The 17,308-nt window shown below is 44.1% G+C and overlaps 1 protein-coding gene across 1 annotated transcript in view; it reads left to right on the forward strand.

Annotated features, from left to right (window-relative positions):
* The window catches only part of Csgalnact1 (chondroitin sulfate N-acetylgalactosaminyltransferase 1), a 307,224-nt gene that overhangs the window by 134,126 nt on the left and 155,790 nt on the right, over window positions 1–17,308 (forward strand). The window contains 2 exon segments of the mRNA XM_042054957.1: window positions 265–406; window positions 716–793. The gene's annotated coding sequence lies outside the window, so the exon portion shown is untranslated.

The following is a 17,308-nucleotide window of genomic DNA, read 5'->3' on the forward strand; positions in this document are numbered from 1 at the left end:
GGAGCTTGGATTATCAACAACACCCAGTCCATTTTCTCCAGCGTTCTGGGCTCCGTGGCAGAGTTCCATCCCGCCAGCGCGTAGTAACCCCTGTGGACTCTGCGGCAGCCTGGGTTGGTGCTGTTCAGAGCTGTGGTGGGCAGTGGCTGTACGACTCCGAATGGAAACCCTTGTAGCGTGCGGCTTCTCCCCTCCTCACGAAAACTCAGATGAGGATTTTTCTCTTTTACTGTTAACACTTCATTGCATGGATTCTCCCCCCAGCGGTGGCGCTGAGCGGTGCTAAGCAGAAGGGGGCGGTACTTTCTCCCTGGACCCTGACTGGAAGCCCAGTGCGACTCCAGGGCAGTCACCAACAGAAGCAGATGTGCGAGCCCAGAAGCTGTGTGTCTTTCTTTCTGCCGAGGTTAGTTTGTTTGGGGTTGTTCTTTTCCACGTGGGAGAGAGGTGTTTGGCCTTCCTCTTTCCTCAGCGGGGCTTTCGCGCGTTTAAATGTTGATGGTTTCATTTTTAAAAACAAACATTATTTTTTCATTTACTTATTAAAAGAAGAAGGGGGGATACTCTACTGATTTGGGGTGGGATAATATGTCCAGATGAATTGTGAATTAAATACTAAATCACTGGCATCTTGCCGTTATTAAATCTCACCTATATATAAAGCATGGAAATTTACAGGGGTTACCTCCTGTTTCTTTTCTTCTTACTATTTCAGACTTGTTTCCATTACAAGGAGAGAAGCCAGGATCGTTTTTTAGCCACTGAAGGACTTATGAAGCCCTCATTCATGCAGGTAAGTGGTCTGTTTAACACAGGTGACTTAGAAAATATACCTTATATGGTCTGCACCATTGGGACCTCCCAGCCTGTGTTCAATTCACTTAACTTTTAATAGTTACATTAATGAAAAGTTATTTCAAGGTTTCAATATTTTTTAAGTAACACAATTACTTTGCTTTGAATCTTCTCATCCATTGGCTCTAATCTCTGTTTCACTGTCAAAACTCTTTTGCTGTTTCTGTCTTCCTAGAGTGTCAATCAACAGCAGAGCTAGAAGGACTTTGTATTTCTTTATATATGAAAAATACTATCCACTTCATCAGGAACACAGTTGAGACAGGATATTAACCTTTCTGAAATATTCGTCTTGCTACCAAATGGGCACAGTGATAATTGTTAAAGTAAAATGGTTTGGCAAGATGAATCCCCCCTTGTCACGTCCCTGAGGGTGTTCAGTGGAACTATCTGAGAATGGTTTCTTTATGAATACATACTGCAAAATCCCCGAAAGCCTGTTTTGCTCTTCTAACCAATAATTTTTGGTTTCTTTGCTATAAGACATTTAATTACCACTGGCAAGAGTAACGTTTTATAAAATATAATTTCAGAACTTCAGAAACTTAGGCAGGAGAATTAGGAGTTCAGGGTCATCCTTAACAGCCTCGCAAGGTCCAGGCTAGCCTGGGCTACAGGAGGTCCTCCTCAGTCTAAACAAGAGCCGCTGAGACAACATTGGCATTGCGGAGTGAGCGGGAAGCTGTGCACCTGGAACATTTCTTTTGGTTCTCTAGATATGCAGATGGAAAGTAGACAGAAATGAAGGCCGCTGAACTGTGCCAGAAGACACCTTCAGCTTAGAAAATTGCTATTTCCCTTAACACGCTTTAAGGTAAAAGCTTTTAAGCTTTTGTTCGTAATTTTCCATTATTGAGAATGGGGGAGGGCAGGTTTCTAGCACTGTTATCCTGATTAAGATAAAAGAGTAGAGGTTAAGGTGCCTTCCTTGGTTTTACATTAATGAACTGCCTTTGTATGAAGATGATAGAAAATATGGGGCTTTAAAAAGGGACCATATCTGAGTTGTTTATAGTAGAAAACATATACACAACCTCAGCCAGAAGGGAGTTGTATGAGCACAATAAATAAGATTACTTCTTCACGAACTCTTCTCCCAGTAGCAAAGTCAAGGGGCTGTGGAGACTGCCGGGGGCCAACTTCACGGCACAGAGAATGGCTCCCATCTTGAGTTTTAGGATGCTTAATGTTTTCAACAATGGCTTGGATGGAGTAAAAGAAAATACTTTCATTTAAAAATCACCTGTGCCATCACTGTTAAAACCTTGAGATGATGGCAAGAAGGATCCAAGGTGAAAATTAGCAGGAGAAGTAATCAAAAGCTGATCATAGCCTATGTGGGGAAGATGCCGAGCTAGGGGATGTCTGTGTTTTAAATCTGTTGTGGTAGTAAGACAGGGCAGGGCCCGGGTGGCAGAGGGTGGGCTGTAGGATGTCCATCGGATATGAACAGCTGTTCTAATTCTGTTGAAATCTAGTACAGCACCAGGGAGATATCGCCCAGGAGCCAGGAAGCCTGCTAGGTGAGTGCTAGCTTGGGAGAGTTGCCAGCTGCTCTGGACTTCAACTGTCCTGACTCCAGCTTGAACATCTGCAGTAGTGATGGGCAGGTGCTTCCTATAGCATAGGACCGGACAACATGGAATCCTGTGTGCAAAGGGGTAATTCTTGTTTCAGACGTTTAATAGCCATTCATGTTTTACAGTAGAAATATCCTTGTGTCCTATATTGTTTTTCTTGCTGTGGTGATGGAATAACTGTCTGAACATCTTCAGAGAGGAGGGATTGGTGCTGGCACATTGCTCTGGACATAGTCTGTCGTGGTGGCACAGGGACGGTGGTGGAAGATGCTACGGCTGCGTGGAAGGAGTGTGAAGTAGATGGCTCCATCATAGGGGCAGTCAGGAAGTGCAGGGGGCAGGAACTTGAGGGATTTCTAATTCATAAACCCCACACCAGAGATCAAAATCAAGATTCTGTAGCAAAAAGATCCCACAGCCTCACCAAAATGACAACGCCCCCATAGGAAGAATAGTGTGCAGGAAACAGATTCAAACAGTCACAGTGAGTAGGGAGGAATGGACAAGAGCAGGGGGCAGGAGGTGGGACCTTTCTAGAAGGATCCGACTAGTCGGGGACCTAGTATCCAAACACACGAGCTGATGGGGCCGCTGCACAGTCAAACCATAATTAAGTCCTACATGTCTTCATCCGGGAGCCTGCCTCAAGGTGGTCCCTTCTCAGTGAATAACCCTTGCCACAGTTTTATCCTTACTTGGTGCTGACTGCCGTTCACTGATGGATTTCCTGCATCTGCATTTCTATACCCATAATTTCCTTCTTGTTTAAGGAAGAGCTTTGCTCTTCAAACCCTGCTTACACCTTCATGCCCTTGGTCACACTGCTCTCGTCTTCCCACCTTCTGACCCCTGCTTGTCCATTCCTCCCCTACTCACTATGACTGTTTGGAGCTGATGACCTCCACGCCAGTCATCCTGCCAGGTTGCTGTCATCTCCTCAGGAAGCTCTCACTCATGCTTTCAAGCTCCCTTCCACGGCGGCCCACACAGCACAGCATCCTGCACTGACACGGCTTAGCTCTGACAGCCAGGCCATAGCTGCAGTGAAGGGGTGAATGGGTGGATGGAAAGGTTTAATGAAGGAATAGCTCACTCCTGAACATGTCTCCTCTCATTGAATTTCCCTGATGTCTTTGCTCTGTCTTTTCCTAAGGAGACATTAGCAAGCATCTGTTCACCCCAGGTAAAGCAACAATGACAGACCATTGAACTGATCCCACCTCAGTCTTGCTTGGTGAACCAGTGAGTTTACTGGGGTCACTTACGGGAATAAGGATGAGTGGTCACATACAGGACCATGGGTGACTCACATGGCGCTCCATCACTATCCCAGGAAGAGTGATGACTCACAGAAGTTACATCCTGGGGGTTTCCCCTCACAAGTGGCAGTCTCCATGGAAGAGTCTCCTCTCTCTCAGCAATTGCTTACTGCTTTGTTTTTGTAACCTTATGGTGGGGCCCTTGTGAAGTTTAACATTTCTGTGTTTCCCAAGACTGGTAAGTTTTCCGAGTCTTTCTCCTCCCTCCAGGAGGGAATGTTTCAGTCCGGAGGGAGTGTCTACTCTATGTCACATCCGTTGACATTCTGTTCATGGGCACACCCTCTCACTGTGTACACAGTGCTGTTCTGAGCTCATCCTGTCCTGCCTCGTTTCAGTGGGTCAGCTCTTCCAGTGGCTTCTTGAGAACAGCGATTTTGTTTGTAGATATCTAACCTTGTAAGTCTTTGCTAGTCTTCTACAAGTTAAAAAAAATAAAACAACAAAACCCCCCAACTACCAAGCAGCATAAAGTGGAAAACAAAGTGGATGTTAGGAGTAAGGGTTACTACATACTTCATGATGACATTGTTGCTAATGACAAAGGTGGTCCTGGGAAGATGGCTCCGTGGGTGAAGGGCTTGTGGCACTGTCTCCCAGTGTGGATCCTCTGCACCCACATGCAAGCCAGGCGGGAAACTGTGTAGCTCTCACCCCAGAACTTCCTGGGTAGAGAGTCTAGTAAAAGAGCAAGCTCTAGGTTTAATGAAGTACCCTATCTCGAAAAGTAAGGGAGGGAACAGTAGAGGAAGACTTTCAGAGTTTAGCAGCTTGGGTTTGTGGAGATCGTACTTCACTCTCATCTTCAGGGGTTGCTCTGATGTTTCCTATCTGTGGGACTTCCCCCCTCCCTCTTTATCTTCTCACTGTCTGGTCTCCCTTGGGACTCAGCTGATAAGAAGTGATGGAGGTTGTGACATGAACCTTTCCTTTTGAAAATCCCCTGTGGGTATGGCTGTTGCATCTCTCGTATTTTTGTTGTGGATATTCATCTACTCATTATTAGCATAGTTTGGGCACCATCAACCTCAGAAGAGACACAGTCTCTGTTTCCAGGATCTAGTGGATATCAGTTGAGATCTGTCTGAGGATGATTTATGGTTGTGAAAATTCTCTTCGGAGCCTGGCACTGTCAGCATTTTCGTTTGCTTGGTTTGGTACTATGCCCACCTGGCCTCTTCCATTCTTCTTCTTCTTCTTTTTTTTTAAATCCCTTCATGGGAGCCTAGATATTAGAACAAGGCAACCTAAGCCCAGTTCCAGAGCTTCTGAGCTAAACATGTCTAAAAGGAAGTAAAGAAAGTGGAGACAACCCAAGATCTATTTTCAGATGAATAACGTATGGTCTGCTCTCACATTGGGGAATTATTAAAAGGAGTAGACACATGCTAAACCATGGATGAGCCTTGCAGACATTATGCTAAGTGAAACAAGCCAGTAAGAAGGCAACAGATTGGATATGATGCTGCGCAGCTATAAGGAACCTAGAATAGCCATATTGACAGAGAGCAGGTTGCAATTGCCAGAGGCAGGGAGAATGAGGAGTTGCTTAATTGAATGGGTCAGGAGATTGGTTATAGTGAATATGCTTGGTACCTCAAACTGTGGATGTGGTTTATACTCTTCAACTTATAGATGGCTAAAATGGTCAATTTTATGCTGCATATAGTTTGTCACAATTAATAAAAATTGTAATACCCTTTAAAGAAAAACAAAGAGAAAGCTGTTTCTTTGATAGGGCTCTTTTCTTTCTTGTAGCTTTATTTCTTTAAGCAAATAAATTTATCTTTAAATTTAAATATACTACATATTTTTCATACAATTAATTCCATTGGTAAGATCTTTGAATTTTATTTTAGACCCTGTTCCTTTTCTTATTTATTATCGATTATTTTGTTTTCTCAGATAAGATGTGATTTTTGAGGCATTCTCTCCCCTCATCTTTTTCATCAAAGATAACAGGGTCATAAAGCTCATCTACAAACACTTGCATGACATTTTAAAACTACTTTCAGGAAAGAAGTGACTGCGTGTGCTGTGTACTCCTTTAATCCTAGTATTTGGCAGAGGCAAGTGGATCTATGTGAGTTCAATGTCAGTCTGGTCTACACAGCAAGTTTTGGCGCCACCAGGGCTACACACAGAGAAACCCTGTCTCAAACAACCAAGAGACAGATATATATATATATATATATATATATATATATATATATAGAGAGAGAGAGAGAGAGAGAGAGAGATACTAGGCTTAGAAAGAGAGATACCACATTCCTCTTATCTGCAGACTCTAGAGCTTACACACATGTATGCATGTGTACATAGCAGAAAAATGGAATGAAGACCAAAAAAGCAAAGGAAGAGATCTTCAGTGTGTGTGTATGTGTCTCTATGTGTGTGTGTATTAGAGAAGGGGGGGACGTGTGACATGAAAGCAGAAGGAAGACGGGGACTGACATGAGAAAGGCGGGGAACTGAGTAAGAACAAGTCTATAAAATTTATGGATGTTTGTATTAAAGTATCATAATGAAGCATATCACTTTTTTTGCTAACTAAAGAATAATAAGCATAGTTTGATAACCAGGAGCAGAAGTATTTGTTCTGTCACTAGTAGGGGGCATGACAAATAGATTTCAAGATGTGATTTAATATCTCACAAGAAGGGAGCTATTTCTGTCTTTGTTTCCTGCTTCCCCTTCTCATTACACTGGTCTCTGAGTTTTGTGGAAAACTGTGCCGTGAAAGTGTGACTCACACTCAGAATGCCCAGTAACCTTTAGGAAGCTGTTCTTTTTCCTCAAAGTTCCTGGTCCACTATCTTTCCTGCAGAACTTACAGCAAAACCAGAATCCAGTCAGATGAGGAACATGTTGGTAGAGAAGAGTTGGAGAGCCAGAGTCTGCTGGAGTAGTGTAGACAGGATGAGGTGGGGTGAACACCTTAGAATGTGGGGTGGGTGAGAAGATGATACTTTTCTTACTGAATAGTTAGGCTTTTTCGTATTACAAACGTGATTGTAAAGGCAAGTCTGCCTCCCAGAAATAAATAAATAGGCAAACAAATAAGTCATACATAAATCTATCCCTTCTGTTTGGCAAAACATCTAATCAAGATGGGACTTAAACTGTTCTCCAACGTTCCTTAAGAAATATACTTCAAACTGAAATAGAACTTACTATTTCTACTTCAGTGTTTCATTAAGAGTCATACACAATGCACTCAACTAGTACAGAGAGGTCTTCGGGGGGCTTGGCTTTCAAAGCATTTTGTGGTCACCCAGTGCTGGTCCCTGGACTGGAAGGCGGTCTGTGGCGAAGGTCTCAGCCATTGTGGTGAACGAAAAAAGTATGTGCTGTTTACACAGAGCTGGGTTCCTTCCATGGAAAGCCTTTTACCCTGAGGTTCTGGCTTTTCCTTTCTGTTAATCAGAATTTGAAATTTCTTTTAGGGTCACTTATTAATTGCGTCATGATGGTCAGTTTTCATTTTTTTATGTTTTAGCAATATAAAATATCAAATATCATTTAGTGGTTTTGGTTTCAGGAAGCAGAAAGTTAATTTATGCTTTTATTTCTTTTTCAATTTTTATTACATTTATTCTCTCTTTCTCTCTGTGTGTGTGTGTGCGTGTGTGTGTGTGTCACATATGTGTGGAGGTCAAAAGACAACTTGCCAGAGTTGGTTATAATCCTCCACATGGGGTCTAGGGATCAAAGTCAGGTTGTTCGTTAGGACTGGTAACTAGTGCCTGTACCATCTCAGAAAAAAAGGAATTTACTAGGGAACTATCCCACAAAAGTGGTGGGAAATTTAAGAATCTCATACTTAAGCAAAATTTAGAGCAGGAGTGATTTGTCCCATCAGATGGGCTTCTAACTTTCAGAAGCGTGCAAATACAGTAGTCATCTTTGTCCCGAGTGTGTGAGATGGTCTTCCTCGTGACTATGGCGATTGATTCAAACACTATCACTTGTTTTAAAATATTTAACTTTTATGGTAACTTCCTTGCAATGAACTAAATTAAATCCCTTTCCTATAGCAAATTTCGAAAATTTGCTTCTGTCCTAATTTGAGTCACGGTTTGATGCTGGATTGAAGGCTATACTTGGATGTTATTAGCTGGGTACCCATGTCCACCTTCCCAAGGAGACAAGACTGCTTGAGTTTAATCTTTGAGAATAAGTAAGAAATTGTCCAATCAGTAAGCTGAAAGAAGTTTCCATGGAAAGAAAGAACAAGGCATTGGCTGGGCGTAGAGAACAGTGTTAGGGAATGGCATGAGATTTGATGTGATGGGTACAATGAAGCACTGGGATTGCGTAGAAATCAGGCCTCGAAGGTAGCCCCGGGAGTGAGGGCACCTCTGGACATCTGACCAAGTGCTGTATAAATCAAGGCCACTGTGACAGCGGGACAGAGGAGGGGGACTAGATAGTAGAGAAACGTGGGTACCGGAAGGAGGAGTTGAAGAGGGCCTTGCTGCATGCAGCCCAGGGCAGTAAGGACTGGAGTGATCAGGAAAGCAGAAGGCAGGAGGCACGTGGCAACAGGCTTCTGGGCTAACTTGCCCTGGTAAGTCAATTGCCATGTGATACTGTTCACGCCATTTGGTTTTGTTGCTGTTGTTTTGGTTTTTCTGTTTTATTAGCTGTGAGGTCTTGAGGGTGAGGGACCATGTTGGTACAATGCTACATCATTAGAGCCAAGCATGAGGCCTAGAACAGAGGAGGTGTTTGCCAAATCCTCGGTGCAGAATGCTAACTAGGGATGAGTCATGAGTTGGGCCTTCTGCTCCTCTAATTGGGAAGGTGGTAAAATGCACAAGGAAGGACTGGAACCTTCAATCAGTTTCAAGCAGGGTCTGTTTTCTCACGATTCTTTTGATAATAGCTTTCTTTATGCCTCTTTTTTGAATAAGATAATAAGAAAAACTGGAGATAAAAGAAAGTTACTTAATGTTGACAAAGTAAAGATTGCACCAGGGAAGTAATATTTGGTTATTCTGTGTACTATATTTTGAATCATATTATTTAATTGTTTCATGCTGAAAAACAAATCCAGAAATAATGCGCACTAAGGTTGTATATGTGCTGGTTGGTGTCCTTGTAAGATGCATTTGAGAAGTTTTCTCCCTTTAGGGCCTCACCGAAGTATTTCCCCATCATTTGCTTTTGACTAAAGTTTTGCTTCCTTGAGTAGGGAGCCTGTCCCTGCCCTTTTGCACCTCAGCACATTGGTAGATTGATGCTGTGACCATTGTTTGGTTGCTCTGAGAGACAATTGAGCTTCTCCAGAGTTCTAGAACCCACCCTGCTAGCCCTTTTTATCCATGGAAGCCAGTATGTGTTCTTTAAATCTTCTACATGGCCGCATCTATATCTGCAAAGAGCACTGAATTAGAATTGTAACAACCAAGGAGTCCCGGGTGGAAAATACGTGGCACACAGTAAGCCTGCCATAAGTTTTCATGAATATCAACTTATTTGATGTGAATTGTAGTGATGTCTTGTTTGTGTTTTAACAAATAAAGCTTGCCTGAGGATCAGAGCCCAGATCTAAGCCACTAGAGGCCAAGAAGTGGTGGCACACACCTTTAATCCCAGCACGTGGGGCCTGGCAGTGGTGGTGCATGCTTTTAATCCCAGCATTAGGAGGGGTGGATACAGGAGTGATAAGGCTCAGCAGAGGGAGGGATATAAGGCAGGAGGAGACAGGAACTGGTTGCACTCTGAGGTTTGGTGGAGACAGTTGAAGTCTGAGGATCACCCTTTTGGCCTGAGCGCTGGGAGAGGTCAAAGGTCTCTCTAGTGGCTGCCACTCTGCTTTTCTGATCCTCCACCCCCTAACATCTGAAGACCAAGCAGAATTCATGCTCCAGTGAATTCTCTCCCTCTTCAAAGACAGAAAGATGGTGGATTCCTCCCTTACCCTTTCGTGCTCACACACTTGAGATACTCTGTTTATTCAGAACTTTAAACCAAAAGAACCTGGGTGTCAACTGCAGCAGACACTGTCCTGTACATACTTGTCTTCAAGGAGCATCCTAGAGGGGAGACAGGGGAGGAGCTTTGTTTCAGTACAAGACTGAGAAACCTGGAGGGAAGAAATGGCCTCCGTTACCCAGGGTGCTGAAGCCAAGTTCCTAGGAACTGTGTAGTGGTGAGTTAGGCCAACCAACCGGGGCTACAGGTGGCTTTTAGCTCCAGGTGGCGTTTTCAGTGTTGGGATCTAACACTCCGTGTCTAGAACCCACAAAGAAATGTAGAGTACTTCATGGAACAAGCCATTGTCCTTTAAGGACGACTTTGTGGCTGCAGCTTCCCAGGGCTGAAGGGGAAAGTAGGAAGCAGAAAGCCATAGTATATAGCCTTTGAGTCAACATACAGCTGGCTTCAAAGGTGTCAGAGAAAGTTGGAAGCCCTGAGCAGAACTCACCAGCACAGTACAGAATCACTGGGAGGTCACCTGGTCCTGCCCACAGGGATACCAGGATGATTCTTACTTCACTTCCGGGTAGCAGCCATGATGGCTCCTGTCAGGATGCTTGGCAGGACAGCTCTTTTCAGGCTTGACGTCACTGGTTCATTTCACAGTTCTGTGGGCTGCGCAATACAGCACATACAACAGGGTGGGAATGGACAATCCGCTCCATAAGGTTTGGTACCGCCGCCGTGAACTTCCTGTCAGAGGTCACGTAGTTGTGATTGTCTTTAGGTAAACTTTTGTCCTCTTGCACTCAACATGCAGCATGCACAGCACTTTGATTTTAAGCTGTTTTCTTTGGATATAGTTTCAAATTATAGGAAAGCTGAAATTAGAAATAGTGCAAAGAGTTTTCACGCCCTTTACCTAGGTTAACCCACTGTCAGCATTTTATGTCATTTTGTCCTTCATTGTGTTCTTTCCCCTGTGCCCCGTGTATATAACACATACAGAAAAACACGGATAATATTTTAAACCACATGAGAAAAAGTGTATTCATCATAGACCTTTAGCCTAAATAGGCACCATGTACTCCCTAATTGTAAGGCAAGTCTCTCACATAATAACGGTGCAGGTTTAATCCCAGCAAATCTAGCATTTATTTAAACTTGTCTGATTAACTGTCTGTGTTCCGGGCTGTAAATTAGTGCACTAATGACCTTTTTCAAAGTGTGTTTCTCTTCGAGTACCAGGATCAGGTACCGACTTTTACCAGTGTGCCTCTTTGTTCCTGTAATCTGAGACATTTTCAGAGCTTTTCTTCGTCTTTGGGAAGATGTTTCTGAAGAACATAACCTTTTGTTCTTTTTAAATGATGTGGCTACCTGCAGAAGACCTACAGAAAACAAAACAAAACACGAATATCCAAGGGAGACTGTCTGGGAGGAGGAAGGGGGCCAGAGAGAGGAAGAAAGGGATAAGAAAGGCTAATTTGGGGGGATACATGGTATCAAAAAGTATTGCACACATGTCAAAATTTACAAATGGAAAACAAAGTTAGAGGAAGAATATTCCTCACATTTGATTAGACACGTAAGACATTATTCCATTTCGGTTTGCATCGTAGCCAGAAATTTCATTGGCAGGGATAGCCGCTCACCAAGTGCCACACCTGAAGTCACGTGATGTCCATCTGTCTTTTATTGCGATATTAATATTTTTGATCCGTGCCTGATTTCTCCCCTGTGTAGTCAACATCCCCCCCGACACTAATAGGAACAGGCTGTTGTATACCCCTATCTGTTTGATACAGTCGTTGCCCCCAGTGAAATCAGCATCCTTAAATCTCGCTTTACAATTACGATGTCTGGCTCCGAGCGAAGCTCCTGTCTAATCTTCTACGGTGAGAGCTCAGGTGGGGAAACACTGAATGAATACAAAGGGCTGAAAGGGAGCTAATGTAGCTATCACCGAGCTACTCTGAACGCTTGTTTGCCATCAGAGTGATTTATTCTGAATAGCCCATACTTAGGAGTCTGTAATGAAAATTTGCAGTTTCACAACTATGAAAACATCCTTTAGCCTGCAGGCTATAGTGAGTATATATTTCAGTCTCTCTTCCTCCAACCCTTGGCACCTCCAGAAGCAAAGGTCACACATGGAGACACAGTGTAGACTCGTGATTACGGGGGCTGCCGGGACTTCATGAGGGGCAAGTCCAGGAACAGATGTCCCTGGCCAAGTTCTGCTGCTTGAAAATGAAACTCTCTTATTCTTTGCCCTGTTTTGAGGATGAATCAAGAGGTTTCATAAGTTGGAAGTTCTTAAATGTCCTGGTTCATGCAGCCATAGCATCTCACTGACTTTAACAATATTTCTCAAATAAAAAAAAAATCTGGTCAAGCAGTAGTTATGCACACCTTTAATCCCAGCACTTGGGGGACAGAGGCAGGTGGATCTCTGTGAGTTGGAAGCCAGCCTGGGCTACAAGGTGAGTTCCAGGACAGGTTCCAAAGCTACACAGAGACCATGTCTCGAAAATAAATAAAGGAGAAGAAAGAGGAGAAGGAGGAGGAGGAGGAGGAGGAGGAGGAGGAGGAGGAGGAGGAGGAGAAGGAGGAGGAGGAAAGATCTGTTTTTAAAATTGTGTAATCAAATCTGTAAGGCATAAGATTTTATGTCCTAATAACTTAATGGCTGTTTGAAAAAAGAAAAGGAAAGTTATCAGTCTGAGGTCACTGTTCTGTATGTTCTGTAGCAATTCCTTAATAATGGGAGGTGGCAGCCCTTAGGGATGGAATTAGCCCTTACCACCTCATTATGTGCTGTGATTTCTTTTTATTACAGAAACTTGCCAGAACTGGCTCCAAAACTTTTCCTGGGGAGATGCAACAAACATGTCTACTCCTCCCAGATAGTGAGCCCACGACAGACCGAAGTATATAGATGCCACCAAAGTCCAATTTGGTGAACCAATAAGTTTTATTGGGGTTACTGACAGGAACATGGGTGAGGGTTACTTGCTGGAGCAGAAATGATTCTGAGACAGCTGTATCACCAAGGCCTACCCCAGGCTGGGTGACAGCTCACACTAACTGGGAACCTGGAGCATACTGCACAGCCTGCGGCAGCTCAGCAGGTTGGAGAGTGTTCTTTCCAGGTGCCTCAGTTGCTCTAAGTCTCTTCCAGGCTGCTCAGCTGGCCTTTCCTTTTTCCACAAAGCTGACATGGTCTGAGTCTTCTTTGTAGGTTTTCTCCTTGAGAGCCTTATTTGCAGCTTGGCTTCGCTCTGTCTAAGGGAGGGTCTCCCCCAGCTTTTATTTCTTAGCCTAGCAAGGAGGGGTCTAGTGAATCTAGTTAGTTTCAGGGACTTCCTGAAGCTATTTTGAGTTGTTTGCCTTTCTGCTTAAGGAGCTTCCTCTAGGATGCAATTTTTTCATTTCTAGAGAAACTGTTACACTACACCAGGAAGCAGTTTTTCAAGTCTCTGATGCCATCACAGCAACTACTGCGCTAGGCCAGCAGTTGTCACGGTATCCTACAGATGTCCGACACCACTACACTTTGCTCAAAATTTAATATATCCTGAAGTATTATTTTGGCACTCTATTGATATCCCAGGTGTCTTAGTAAACAGTTTGGGGAGCAATGTTTAGGTAAAAGAGTTTTTCGGGGAATATTCTCATTCTTTCATCCTTCTGTAGTTTTCAGCCAGCCAAACTTGTGGCACAGGCTAAGAACAAGATAGCTGTCAGAAGAGCTAAGACCTCTATACATGGGTAGAAGGCAGAGATAGTTAATAGGATGATATTCAGACCTAACTGGCAGAATGTAGAAATCCCTTCTTCCATATATGATAGATGTCCGCTACAGGGACATGACTGTGGTCTCTTGGATGATACTCCACTGTACTGCTGAGCAAGGAAGGGAATGATGGCTGATCTGCTCTGTTGTTGACGGGTTGAGATGTTCTTACTTAATATTTCTTGTTTGGTTCATATTTTAATTGGCCCTTCCCAAAGGTATTATTTTCCTTGGATTAATGATTTGTTTGCAAAACATTTTAGCATTTTCCACTCCAGACCCTGGAAGAATGCTATACATTTTCTGGAAACTATGGTTGTAGTAAGATTTATGCCTTTTCCATTACAAGATACGATTGCTGTAAATTAGTGCGGTTCAAGTAGAAACCTCATCTGTCGATGCTATAATTTTAATTTCATAGATTTGTGCATCAGATATGGAAAGACCCCTGATAGGAGATTTTTGAACATTTTGGCTGCTTTGACGTACTGTCTAGGAGCAGCTGCTTTACCTAACCTGTGGCCTTGGCAGATGTTTCTACATCAAAGCACCAGAATGCATGAATAAAGGAACAGGAACTCAGGTTGGATGGCACCTAGCGATTCTTCAAAGGGTGAGGTGGTGTGGTGTTCAGAGAAGGACTGGATGTCAGCAAATCTCGGCTCTCACAAGCTCGTGGACTCCAGGTCGAGTTTGTCCCTGCGACATGTAAGGTATTCAGCACCTCTGATCCACTCAAGAAAGATCACAGAACATCCTTTCTCTCCCGTGAGTCTCTGGGCTCCACTTATGCCTGTGCTGCATTCAGAGTCTAACTGGGTCCTTGTTTAAGGGGCTCAGAGACCGGAAGGGTGGGACATCTGAGGCTGTATGCTTAGGTACCCAGGGCAAGGAAGCTGACTTGTGTCACATACCAAGTTGCCAAAGCACTTAATTTCAGCTCTCCACAGCTGAAGAACTTCTGTGATGAGAGACAGATGGATTATGTCAGTGAACCTGCAGGAAAGTTGAGATGGCAGTTGTTAAATATTTGGATTCACTGTAGATCTGGAATGAAAGTGTCATATGGGCAAAGCCGTTTATAATCTTCTATTTGCTGCTGAATTGCCAATGCCCAGGACACAGCCTGGTGTTTAGGGAACTTGGTGAATTTATCAACAAAGAACACTGTGGCCTATAATTTATGTTTCTGGAAATTATTTACATTTAGATAATCAGTATGCCTGTATGGGAGAAGTACTAAATTCTTTCTGTTTTTTTTTATAGATGAGCTTTATTTAATAATTTACTAAAATCAAATAGCAATCAAAACATTAATGTCTATCAAAATCTCCATCAGTAATAGAGATATGCTGAGAGTGTAACCATGGTATTAATAATCTTTAGAGAGTTACTATCTTTAGCTATGTGTAAGTGGTACTGGACCCCCTAGAACTGGAGTCACAGAGAATTGTGGGCTGCCTGGTATGAGTGCTGAGCGCTGAACCCAGTCCCCGCAAGAGGACTTTGCGCCGCTGGCTGCCACTCCACCTCTCCATGCTCCAATACTCTGGGTGTCGCTAACTGAATGCCCGTGTCTAGGGCATTTTGTGTAGTATGAGTTGATATATTTTAATATAATAGTTTTATTTAATCTTTGAAAATTTGATATATGCAATGAATTTTGTTTACTTCTCTCCTTCAAATCCTCCCAAACTTCATGTCTTTTATATAAAAATCACCCTTTAAGACCGATTAGTGCTGCCCATATAGGAGCAGGTATGGTTCTGTTCCCATGTGGAACATGGTCAACTTAGTAGGTACTGCACCCCTAAGGGAGCTGACTCTCTGCTCCATGCTGCTGTATGTTCTTAACACTGGCCACAGATGGAATGCAGATATGAATGGACTGTAGACGTCTTTTACATGTGTTGAACATTTAAAATTCTGACTCCCCAAGAGGAAAACATGAGAGGCCAGCCTGTCCTTGGTAATTAGGTCGTCGTCTGATGTTGGCATTGGGAGGTACCATACTTCTGACGTTCTGTTGTCTAACACGGATAAGAAATGCTTACTATTAATTAGGATGCTCAGCATGTGTGATTCTGTAGCTTCTCTGTGTCAGGAGGAAATTTCAAGACTGAGCTACTGCTGACGATATAGATTATCTAGATTATATTGATTATTTAGTAACTATCCCATCAGTAGTATGTGTCCAGCTCCATTTTATTGCTTCCATTTGTGTGTATGGGGAATAAATTAGGAATGTGCCATGGTGTTTGGAAGACCCCCACAGGTGGGCAAGGTGAGAAACTGGATTCTCACCATTTCCTTCTGAACTAGTCTGCAAATGGAGGTAGTTTTGAAGCAAATTGCTCTTGGGGACTCTACGGCGCATTGTGAAATCCAAAGGGCAAGAACGTGAACGTGGTTTGAAATGAATATTTTCACGGTGCCGTCCTTCCAGGAAATCTGCCGAGGCAACTAATGAGGAGTCACTGCATTGTATTCCCCAAGGTGTCCTCCAGGGATCGCCAGCGCAGTGGGAGCTTTCCAGGAGTTTTTATGAGCAGACGAACCTGGCAATAACTTATGTGGCATACCTTTAGCCCATGAAGCTTCACAGAATTCTAAAGGAAAGGCAGACACACTGTTTGCAGGTTCTCCCGATTTCCTTGGCACCTTTTTAGGACGATGTCTGTTTCTTTTCGTTCCCATCCCATCTGTCTTCCAGCAGCGTGCCTGGGGTGAAACCAGGCTCTGAGACTGAGCTGCACCTCACTAGAAACTCGAACCTGAGTGCTTCTCTTGGACAGGGAGCTTTAAGAGGTCAGGGATGCAAAGGCTTGCCCCGGAGACTGTATGTCTGGGGCTGCTGCCGCCTGCAGTTTTGATGCATGCAGCAGGTGGTATTTTATGATCTAGAGTAATGATAATTACTGCATTTGGAAGCTGTTTCTAGGGACTGTGTCATTCCTATAAGACTAAGGTAGCTGTCTTCATCTTGTAAGCCCCCCTTTCTCTCTGTGGGGACCAAGTGTGCACTATAACATGTGTGCACTTACAGGTGGAGTTCAGAGGTCAATTTCCAGTGGTCCTCTTCAGGTTTCATTTACTTCGTTTTCTAAGACATGGTCTCTCATTGGTCTGGAACTTACCCACCAAGCTAGGCTGGCTGGCCACACACCACTGAATTCTTTTTTTCCATCCCTCCCTCCCTCCCTCCCTCCCTCCCTCCCTCCCTCCCTCCCTCTCTCCCTCCCTCCCCTCCCTTCCTTCCTCCCTCCCTTGTTCCTTCTTTCTTCCCTCCTTCCCTCTGCTCCTCCCCTTTATTCCTCCTTCCCTCCCTCCCCCTTCCCTCCCTCCCTCCCTCCCTTCCTCCCTCCTTCCCTCCCTCCCTCCCTCCCTCTCTCCCTCCCTCCCTTGTTCCTTCCTTCCCTCCTTCCCTCTCCTCTTTCCCTTCCTTTGTTCTCCCCTTTCTTCCTCACTCACTCCCCCCTCCTTCCCTCCCTCCCTCCCATTCTCCCTCCCTCCCATTCTCCCTCCCTCCTTCCCTTCCTCCCTCCCTCTCTCCCTCCTTCCCTCCCTCCCTCCCTCCCTCTCTCCCTTGTTCCTTCCTTCCCTCCTTCCCTCTCCTTTTTCCCTTCCTTTGTTCTCCCCTTTCTTCCTCACTCCCTCCCTCTCTCCCTTCTTCCCTCCCTCCCTCCCTCCATCCTTCCCTCCTTCCCTCCTCCCTCCCTTCCTTCCATGGGTCTGGGGACTGACCTCAGGCCCTTATGCTCACAAAACAAGCAGTTTCCTGATTGAGCTGTTTTCCCAGTGCCATCTTGTAGAAATCTCCGAGATACCAA

This window comes from Arvicola amphibius, chromosome 4, assembly GCF_903992535.2.
Source record: "Arvicola amphibius chromosome 4, mArvAmp1.2, whole genome shotgun sequence".
Taxonomy (NCBI): domain Eukaryota; kingdom Metazoa; phylum Chordata; class Mammalia; order Rodentia; family Cricetidae; genus Arvicola; species Arvicola amphibius.